The sequence below is a fragment of the Oncorhynchus masou genome, unplaced genomic scaffold (genome assembly GCF_036934945.1).
Source record: "Oncorhynchus masou masou isolate Uvic2021 unplaced genomic scaffold, UVic_Omas_1.1 unplaced_scaffold_6335, whole genome shotgun sequence".
Classification (NCBI taxonomy): Eukaryota; Metazoa; Chordata; class Actinopteri; order Salmoniformes; family Salmonidae; genus Oncorhynchus; species Oncorhynchus masou.
In genome coordinates, this window is record NW_027012765.1 from 6,988 (window position 1) to 18,309 (window position 11,322).

At 43.6% G+C, this 11,322-nt stretch overlaps 1 pseudogene; it reads right to left on the minus strand.

The window, feature by feature from the left end:
* Nucleotides 1-241: 241 nt before the first annotated feature.
* On the minus strand, nucleotides 242-7,617 carry LOC135536563 (guanine nucleotide-binding protein G(i) subunit alpha-3-like; annotated as a pseudogene).
* Between the last annotated feature and the right edge of the window lie 3,705 nt (nucleotides 7,618-11,322).

An 11,322-nucleotide genomic window follows, 5' to 3' on the forward strand; every position in this document is an offset into this window, starting at 1 on the left:
AACTTCAGACCATTAACCATACTCACAGATTGCATTTATTTCTATCTGATAATCTAAAGAAATACCACAATGGAAAAGAAACGATTTCAACTACTTTATACAAATAACATGCTTATAAAATACATGTGTTTTTTTTAAAAATGGGAAATGAAATGAGGCATATGACTCAGTGAACGAATGCAACAGATTGGTGCAAAAATACACATAACGAATCGCGAAATATTACGAAGGAGAGATATTCAGCTTGATGATTGGGTCCTTTTGTTTCATATATACCAGTAGTGTGTCGATCTATAGATGTCAATCTATAGATGTGAGCACTGGAATGAAGAGAAGGGATGGTCAGAAATAGTGCACTACATAAGGAATTAGGGGTTGTCATTTGGGAACTAGCCAAGATTATCACTTCACTCCATATACATGATCTGGAACTAAAAACAGAAGTGCTCTGTAGTTGGACTTGGCAGTTGCCATTGACGTCACAGGGAGCGTTTCACTAGTGAAGGTTTCATCCACAGTTCAGTTCTGTCCTGCTCCTCGGTGTGCATCAGAGTGTTGAACATGGAGGAAAATCCTCTGGGAGAAAAAATAACAAACAGGAACCAAATCCCAAAATGCAGCATTCATCAGGTGCTGCATGCAGTGTGGTAACGAGCAGTCTCAGTCTCCAGATCTACTTTCTATAATCTTCTACGATCATCTAATGCAAACATCCCAAGTCATCATCCCCTCCCATGAGGCTCACCAGACACCTACAAAGGATGAAGAGAGAGGAACAGCATAAAAACTCTGCCAAAGCCCCATTATAAAACTCTGCCAAAGCCCCATTACAAAACTCTGCCAAAGCCCCTGCTGCCAAAGCCCCATTACAAAACTTCTGCAAAGCCCCATTATAAAACTCTGCCAAACCCCATTATGAAACTCTGCCAAAGCCCCATTACAAAACTCTGCCAAAGCCCCATTACAAAACTCTGCCAAAGCCCCATTATAAAACTCGAACCTCAGTGAAGAACAAATTCTTATTTATAATGACGGCCTAACAAAAGGCCTCCTGCGGGGACGGGGGCTGGGATTAACAATAAAAATAAATGAAATAAAAGATATAGGACAAAACACACATCACGGCAAGAGACAACACAACATAGAGATATCTAAGACAACATCACAGTAAGTTAGCAGCACAACATGACAACAACATGGTAGCAGCATAACATAGTCACAGCACAAAACAGGGTAGAAACATTATTGGGCACAGACAACAGCACAAAGGGCAAGAAGGTAGAGACAACAACAACAATTACACAAAGCAGCCACAACTGTCAGTAAGAGTGTCCATGATTGAGTCTTTGAATTAAGAGTGATAAAACTGTCAAGTGCTGAGTGTTTGTTGCAGCTCGTTCCAGTCTCTAGCTGCAAGAAACTGAAAAGAGGAGCGACCCGGGGATGTGTGTGCTTTGGAGACTTTTAACAGAATGTGACAGAACGGGTGTTGTATGTGGAGGATGAGGGCTGCGGTAGATATCTCAGATCGGGGGGAGTGAGGCCTAAGAGGGTTTATAAATAGACATCTGTACACCTTCAACCAATACCAGGTCTAGGACCTGCACCTTCAACCAATACCAGGTCTAGGACCTGCACCTTCAACCAATACCAGGTCTAGGACCTGCACCTTCAACCAATACCAGGTCTAGGTTCTGAACCTTCAACCAATACCAGGTCTAGGACCTGCACCTTCAACCAATACCAGGTCTAGGACCTGCACCTTCAACCAATACCAGGTCTAGGACCTGCACCTTCAACCAATACCAGGTCTAGGACCTGCACCTTCAACCAACACCAGGTCTAGGACCTGCACCTTCAACCAACACCAGGTCTAGGACCTGCACCTTCAACCAATACCAGGTCTAGGACCTGCACCTTCAACCAATACCAGGTCTAGGACCTGCACCTTCAACCAATACCAGGTCTAGGACCTGCACCTTCAACCAATACCAAGTCTAGGACCTGCACCTTCAACCAATACCAGGTCTAGGACCTGCACCTTCAACCAATACCAGGTCTAGGACCTGCACCTTCAACTACCAGGTCTAGGACCTGCACCTTCAACCAACACCAAGTCTAGGACCTGCACCTTCAACCAACACCAGGTCTAGGACCTGCACCTTCAACCAATACCAGGTCTAGGACCTGCACCTTCAACCAACACCAGGTCTAGGACCTGCACCTTCAACCAACACCAGGTCTAGGACCTGCACCTTCAACCAATACCAGGTCTAGGATATTTTTTTACAGGGATTCAGTAACGACAAAGATCAAAGGTCACTGACTTGAAGATCCCTGTCACCTCAGTAGAGTCCACACTCCTTGAGGTTGATCTTGATGATGACATCTGTGATTTGCAAACACGAACTGGACGTTCTTGGTGTCGGTGGCGCATGTGAAGTGAGTGTAGATCTCTTTAGTGCCCTTCCTCCTGTTGAGATCCTCAAACTGACACTGGATATAGGCTGCTGCCTCCTCATATGTACTGGCACCTGTAATAATAATAATGCATTATGGGTAGTGTAGTACACTAGATATAGGCTGATGCCTCATATGTACTGGCACCTGTAATAATAATAATAACAATAATGCATTATGGGTACTGTAGTACACTAGATAAAGGCTGCAGCCTCCTCATATGTACTGGTACTTGGGTTGGTGAGGAGACAGATATCAGAACAAGAGCATTATGGGTAATGTACTCCACTGGATGTAGGCTACCCTCTCATATGCACTGGCACCTGTAATAATAATAGTGCATTATGGGCACTGCAGTGCACTGGATGTAGGCTACCCTCTCATATGTACTGGCACCAGGCAGCATTGGTGAGGAAATGGGACACCATGAACCTCTAATTTTATTTTATTTTTACCTTTATTTAACCAGGCAAGTCAGTTAAGAACACATTCTTATTTTCAATGACGGCCTGGGAACAGTGGGTTAACTGCCTGTTCAGGGGCAGAACGACAGATTTCTACCTTGTCAGCTCGGGGGTTTGAACTTGCAACCTTCCGATTACTAGTCCAACGCTCTAACCACTAGGCTACCCTGCCGCCCCTAAATCAACATAAAAAACAAAAAAAACAAAGACATGCCAATAGTTACCAATTCTGTGCATTATACATATATTCTAAACGTTTACTACTCTTCAACTAATACCGAGGAGAGACCTCATTCAGTACAACTCCCGAACTAATCAACCTACTCTATTCTACAGCGCATTCCTTTGTCTCCTTAAATCCTATAAACAGGACGACTGTCAGAGTGGATCAGGACTAAGAGAGGTCTGGCTTATCCAAACTGACAAGCCTCAGAAAGGAGGGATACATACATATTTAAAACACCTATTCTGAAGTGATCTAATAGAGTTGGATTAAATTATTCAGAGACTAAGGGTTATATCCATATCTGGTTAGTATTAGAGGCATTAAACTCTGTATTGGTCTGGTTAGTATTAGAGGCATTAAACTCCAATCAGTCAGTCAGTCAGACAGTCAGTCAAGTATTAGAAGCATTAAACTCTGTATTGGTCTGTCTGGTTAGTATTAGAGGTATTAAACTCTGTATTGGTCTGTCTGGTTAGTATTAGAGGTAATAAACTCTGTGTCTGTGTCTCTGTGTTTGAAACTGCAATTTTTCTGTCAGCACCATGACAAATGTGTAGAATTGCAGGAAAATAGCTATAAAACTGCCAAATGTTCTCGCTGCCCCGTGGACAAATGTGTAGAATTGCAGTAAATTAGCTTTTAAAACAGCCAAATTTTAGTTTCTGCAGCCAAAAAAGCATTAAGTAGTTGAAAAGTTGTTAGTTATAATTAGTTATAATGCTAAAGTTGTCCGTTTAGTATGTTACTTGTAGTCTGAGACCAGGCTGCTAATACTAACCATACAGACAGAGAGAGATGGCTACAGAGCTTAATACTTCTAATACTAACCATACAGACAGAGAGATGGCTACAGAGCTTAATACTTCTAATACTAACCATACAGACAGAGAGAGATGGCTACAGAGCTTAATACTTCTAATACTAACCATACAGACAGAGAGAGATGGCTACAGAGCTTAATACCTCTAATACTAACCATACAGACAGAGAGAGATGGCTACAGAGCTTAATACTTCTAATACTAACCATACAGACAGAGAGATGGCTACAGAGCTTAATACCTCTAATACTAACCATACAGACAGAGAGAGATGGCTACAGAGCTTAATACCTCTAATACTAACCATACAGACAGAGAGAGATGGCTACAGAGCTTAATACCTCTAATACTAACCATACAGACAGAGAGAGATGGCTACAGAGCTTAATACTTCTAATACTAACCATACAGACAGAGAGAGATGGCTACAGAGCTTAATACTTCTAATACTAACCATACAGACAGAGAGAGATGGCTACAGAGCTTAATACCTCTAATACTAACCATACAGACAGAGAGAGATGGCTACAGAGCTTAATACTTCTAATACTAACCATACAGACAGAGAGAGATGGCTACAGAGCTTAATACCTCTAATACTAACCATACAGACAGAGAGAGATGGCTACAGAGCTTAATACCTCTAATACTAACCATACAGACAGAGAGAGATGGCTACAGAGCTTAATACCTCTAATACTAACCAGACAAACATACCATACAGACAGGATTTTTTTTTCAGCAATTGCACAGTTTTAGAGGCTACCCTCTTGGCTGCAATTCTACACATTTGTCCACGGGGCAGCGAGAACATTTGGCACTTTTATAAAGTTATTTTCCTGCAATTCTACACATTTGTCATGGTGCTGACAGAAAATTGCAGTTTCAAACACAGAGACACAGACACAGAGTTTATTACTCTAATACTAACCAGACAGACCAATACAGAGTTTTAATACCAACAGCCAACAGTTCGCAAATTCGAGCCAGGCGGACCAAACTGCTGCATATACCTAACTCTGCTTGCACTGAACACAAGAGAAGTGACACAATTTCCCTAGTTAGTATTACCTGCAAACATGAATTTATTTTAGCTTATGTATTGATTTTAAGAAAGGCATTGATGTTCATTGGTGCTAAGACTGTGTGAGCTTTTTCGTGAATGTGCTTGTTAAATCATCACCCGTTTGTCGAACTAGGCTGTGATTCGATGATAATTTAACAGGCTCCGCATTGATTATTTGCAACGCAGGACAAACAAAACTATTAATATCATTAACCATGTGTAGTTAACTAGTGATTATGTAAAGATTGATTGTTTTTTATAAGATAAATGTAATGCTAGCAACTTACCGTGGCTCCTTGCTGCACTCGTGTAACAGCTTGTCAGCCACGCAGTCTCCTCGTGGAATGCAATGCAATCGGTGTCCAAAAATGCCGATTACAAAAATAATAAATCAGGCCCGATTTCAAGTTATTTTTTTTTATTTTTTTACCACTTTTCTCCCCCATTTCGTGGTATCCAATTGTTTAGTAGCTACTATCTTGTCTCATCGCTACAACTCTTGTACGGGCTTGGGAGAGACGAAGGTTGAAAGTCATGCGTCCTCCAATACACAACAACTAAGTCCCTTCTTAACACAGCGCCATCCAACCCGGAAGCCAGCCGCACCAATGTGTCGGAGGAAACACCGTGCACCTGGCCCGCCACAGGAGTCACTGGTGCGCGATGAGACACTGACATCCCTACCTGCCAAGCCCTCCCTAACCCGGACGACGCTAGGCCAATTGTGCCAGGGCCTGGGCGCGAACCTAGGTGCTGCAGTACAGCGCCTTAGCCACTGCGCACCCCGGAGGCCCCTAAATCGTCCTAATTAGTCGACCTCTAGTATGGAACATTTCTGGTAGATTTTATTTCAAATCATGAAACCAACACTTTACATATTTAAGCTTATATTTTTGTTCAGTATATTTTGAAAGCAGGTGCTTCCACACAGATGTGGTTCCTGAGTTAATGAAGTAATTAACATCCCATCATGCTTAGGGCCATTATTTTTGCTAATATGGCTATGCCCCCATAGGATGACAATGCCCCCATCTACAGGGCACGAGTGATCACTGAATGGTTTGATGAGCATGAAAACGATGTAAACCATATGCCGTGGCTGTCTCTCAGTCACCAGATCTCAACCAGATTGAACACTTAGGGGAGAGTGGTGCCTGAGACGGCGTTTTCCACCACCATCAACAAAAACTCCAAATTATTGAATTATTGTGGAGAATGAGTGTCACATTTTATTTTTTTTATTTTACTGTTTTTACTAGGCAAGTCAGTTAGAACAAATTCTTATTTTTTCAATGACGGCCTAGGAACAGTGGAGTTAACTGCCTGTTCAGGGGCAGAACGACAGATTTTGTACCTTGTCAGCTCGGGATTTAACTTGCAACCTTTGGATTCATAGTCCAATGCTCTAACCACTAGGTTACACTGCCGCCCTCCAATAGAGTTCCAGATGCTTGTAGAATCCATGCCAAGGTGCGTTGAAGCTGTTCTGGCTTGTGATGAACCAAACGCCCCATTAAGACACTTTATGTTGCCGTTTCCTTTATTTAGGCAGTTACCTATATATCGGTAGTAGAAATGCAAGCCAAAGCTAACAGTGGCTATCTAAATATGCTTTATTTGGATTTGCTAATGGAATGACCCCATAATACCCAACAAAAACAACAATGCCTTTGGCTTTTAAAAAGTACACAAACTCCTATTCAAAATCAGGAACCCTACAACACTTCCAAATATTTTACATCATGTATTTGGTGTGTGTGTGTGTGTGTGTGTGTGTGTGTGTACTACTCAACGTGTCTGATCTCACCTGCGTACTCAGGGTAACAGATGGTGAGTGGACTCCTGCCGATCTTCTCCTCAAACAGATCCTTCTTGTTGAGGAACAGGATGACGGAGGTGTCTGTGAACCACTTGTTGTTGCAGATGGAGTCAAATAGCTTCATGCTCTGTGCATACGGTTCCTGTAGTGGGAGGGATAGGGGTTCATTAACAGGACCCGGGCGGGTGGTAAGTAAGCGTAAATACTAATGCTATAAAACTAATAAAGCTGCTAGCATCCTGAGCGGGGTAGCACCGAGACGTTTTGAAAAGGAGGTGAGAGATTTGAGTAAGGGACAACCTCACACTTCCTCCTGAGACTGAACTGACACAGCCCATCCCCCTCCCTCCTCTACCTCCCCTTCACCATCGTCTTCTGCGTGAATTGAACCCCGCTCACCCCTCTTCCAGTCCTCTCTGCCAACACCAGGTCATAGTCGCTGAAGCACACAGGAAGATAATCCATCACACCCCCCCTCCTCCACCCCCTCACTCTCTCTCCATCTCCCTTCTCTCTCACCCCTCTCACCTCTTCTCTCCTTACCATCTCTTCGTCCTCTGCCAACATCAGGTCATAGTAAACTGCAGGCACACAGAAGATTGTCTCCCTTCAAACCTCCTCCTCCACCTTCTCCACCTCTTCTCTCCTTACCATCTCTTTCCTCTGCCCAAAAACCAGGTCATGTGTGGCTCCAAGATAGTGGAGGTCCTCCTCAAAGCAGTGGATCCACTTCTTCCTCCTCCGTGCAGCTGACGCCCACATCAAACATTCTGGGGTGAAACAGTGGTAGACACCCAGCAGGATCAGGTCAACGTAAGGTTCAGGAGGTCAACGTAAGGTTCAGGAGGTCAACGTAAGGTTCAGGAGGTCAACGTAAGGTTCAGGAGGTCAACGTAAGGTTCAGGAGGTCAACGTAAAGTTCAGGAGGAGAAGTACCGCAGTGTGAAGGAAGCATAGATTATAACAATTGATAGATTTGACAAGATTGGATTGGATGACCAAGATTGCACTTACTTTCACTAGTTTCACTTGAACTAATTCAGGCTAACTTCTGCACCTGTACCCCACCATGGTCCCAGAGAGTCAGTTTAACTAATTCAGGCTAACATCTGCACCTGCACCCCACCATGCACCACGGTCCCAGACAGTCAGTTTAGCTCATTCAGGCTAACTTCTGCACCTGTACCCCACCATGGTCCCAGAGAGTCAGTTTAACTAATTCAGGCTAACATCTGCACCTGCACCCCGGTCCCAGACAGTCAGTTTAGCTCATTCAGGCTAACATCTGCACCTGCACCCACCACGTGTCCCAGACAGTCAGCTTAGCCATTCAGGTGCCAACTCTGCACCTGCACTTTCACCATGGTCCTGCAGACAGTAGAGGACAAGTTTACATTGAGCAAGTCAACTGAACTAAAACAACTGCAGACAGTGACATGCACTGCTTAGCCCCAGACAATGCAGTCACGTCTGACACTCTAGGAAATAAAACGTTGCTGAACATATCATCCCCATGAACAGACTTTGTCCTCCCTCTTTTTAACTGGCAGCTCAACTGATTGGCAAACGTCACGCAAATTAAGAAATCATGTAGCGAAGCTAAAATAAAAAAAATACAAATAAACTAGACAATGAAACAAAGAAATTATGTAAGGAATTTTGCGGGGGAAAAAAAGCCAAATTGGCACCATCATTTATTGAATGAGATGGTTCATTCATAACAAAACCCCCTGATATGGCCAGCTACTTTGATGACTTTTCATCTATGTATGCGGATGACTCAACCGTCAGCTACTAAAATGACTGCAACACTTCAAAGCTGCAGTTTCCTGGTTAACAAGGAATAAGTTAGCCTAAATATTTCCAAAACTAAAAGCATTGTATTTGGGACAATTCATTTTCTCTAATCCCTAAACCTCCAGCTAATTCTAAGTAATGAACAATGTGGACATTCATCAGAGTCGCGGTGACTAAACTGCTTGGAGTAAGCCTGGATTGTAAACTGTCATGGTCAAAACATATTGATATAACAGTAGCTAAGACCGGAGAAGTCTGTCCATAATAAAGCGCTGCTCTGCCTTCTAAACAACACTATCAACAAGGCAGGTCCTACAGGCCTAGTTTCTACCTTCTCAACAACACTATCAACAAGGCAGGTCCTACAGGCCCTAGTTTCTACCTTCTCATCAACACTATCAACAAGGCAGGTCCTACAGGCCCTTAGTTTCTACCTTCTCAACAACACTATCAACAAGGCAGGTCCTACAGGCCTAGTTTCTACCTTCTCAACAACACTATCAACAAGGCAGGTCCTACAGGCCCTAGTTTCTACCTTCTCAACAACACTATCAACAAGGCAGGGCCCTAGTTTCTACCTTCTCAACAACACTATCAACAAGGCAGGTCCTACAGGCCCTAGTTTCTACCTTCTCAACAACACTATCAACAAGGCAGGTCCTACAGGCCCTAGTTTCTACCTTCTCAACAACACTATCAACAAGGCAGGTCCTACAGGCCCTAGTTTCTACCTTCTCAACAACACTATCAACAAGGCAGGTCCTACAGGCCTAGTTTCTACCTTCTCATCAACACTATCAACAAGGCAGGTCCTACAGGCCCTAGTTTCTACCTTCTCAACAACACTATCAACAAGGCAGGTCCTACAGGCCCTAGTTTCTACCTTCTCATCAACACTATCAACAAGGCAGGTCCTACAGGCCCTAGTTTCTACCTTCTCAACAACACTATCAACAAGGCAGGTCCTACAGGCCCTAGTTTCTACCTTCTCATCAACACTATCAACAAGGTAGGTCCTACAGGCCTAGTTTCTACCTTCTCAACAACACTATCAACAAGGCAGGTCCTACAGGCCCTAGTTTCTACCTTCTCATCAACACTATCAACATAAAGGCAGGTCCTACAGGCCTAGTTTCTACCTTCTCAACAACACTATCAGCAAGGCAGGTCCTACAGGCTCCTAGTTTCTACCTTCTCAACAACACTATCAACAAGGCAGGTCCTACAGGCCCTAGTTTCTACCTTCTCAACAACACTATCAACAAGGCAGGTCCTACAGGCCCTAGTTTCTACCTTCTCAACAACACTATCAACAAGGCAGGTCCTAGAGGCCCTGGTCTTGTCACACCAAGATTACTGTTCAGTAGTGTGGCCAGGTGCCACAAAGAGGGACTTAGGAAAATTGCAGTTGTCTCAGAACAGGGCAGCACGGCTGGCTCTTAAAAGTACACAGAGAGTTAACATTAATGACATGCATGTCAATCTCTCATGGCCTAAAGTGAAAGAGAGATTGCCGAGGTAGGTAAAACTGTCTGCTTTAAAATACTAGCACACAGCTCGGACACCCAAGCACAAGACATGCCACCAGAGGTCTCTTCACAGTCCCCAGGTCCAGAACAGACTATGGGAGGGGCAACATTACTACATAGAGCCATGACTACATGGAACTCGATTCCACAGTACTACATAGAGCCATGACTACATGGAACTCTATTCCACAGTACTACATAGAGCCATGACTACATGGAACTCTATTCCACAGTACTACATAGAGCCACGGCTACATGGAACTCTATTCCACAGTACCACATAGAGCCACGGCTACATGGAACTCTATTCCACAGTACCACATAGAGCCATGACTACATGGAACTCTATTCCACAGTACTACATAGAGCCACGACTACATGGAACTCTATTCCCACATTGCCCATAGAGCCATGACTACATGGAACTATTGCAGTACTACATAGAGCCACGACTACATGGAACTCTATTCCACAGTACATGAGCCAAGTACATTGGAGACTCTATTCCACAGTGCCACATAGAGCCCACGACTACATGGAACTCTATTCCACAGTACTTCATAGAGCCATGACTACATGGGAACTCTGTTTCATTATACACAGGCCATGACTACATGGAACTCTATTCCACAGTACTACATAGAGCCATGACTACATGGAACTCTATTCCACAGTACTACATAGAGCCATGACTACATGGAACTCTATTCCACAGTACTACATAGAGCCATGACTACATGGAACTCTATTCCACAGTACTACATAGAGCCATGACTACATGGAACTCTATTCCACAGTACTTCATAGAGCCATGACTACATGGAACTCTATTCCACAGTACTTCATAGAGCCATGACTACATGGAACTCTATTCCACAGTACTTCATAGAGCCATGACTACATGGAACTCTATTCCACAGTACTACATAGAGCCATGACTACATGGAACTCTATTCCACAGTACTACATAGAGCCATGACTACATGGAACTCTATTCCACAGTACTACATAGAGCCATGACTACATGGAACTCTATTCCACAGTACTACATAGAGCCATGAACACATGGAACTCTATTCCACAGTACTACATAGAGCCATGACTACATGGAACTCTATTCCACAGTACTACATAGAGCCAT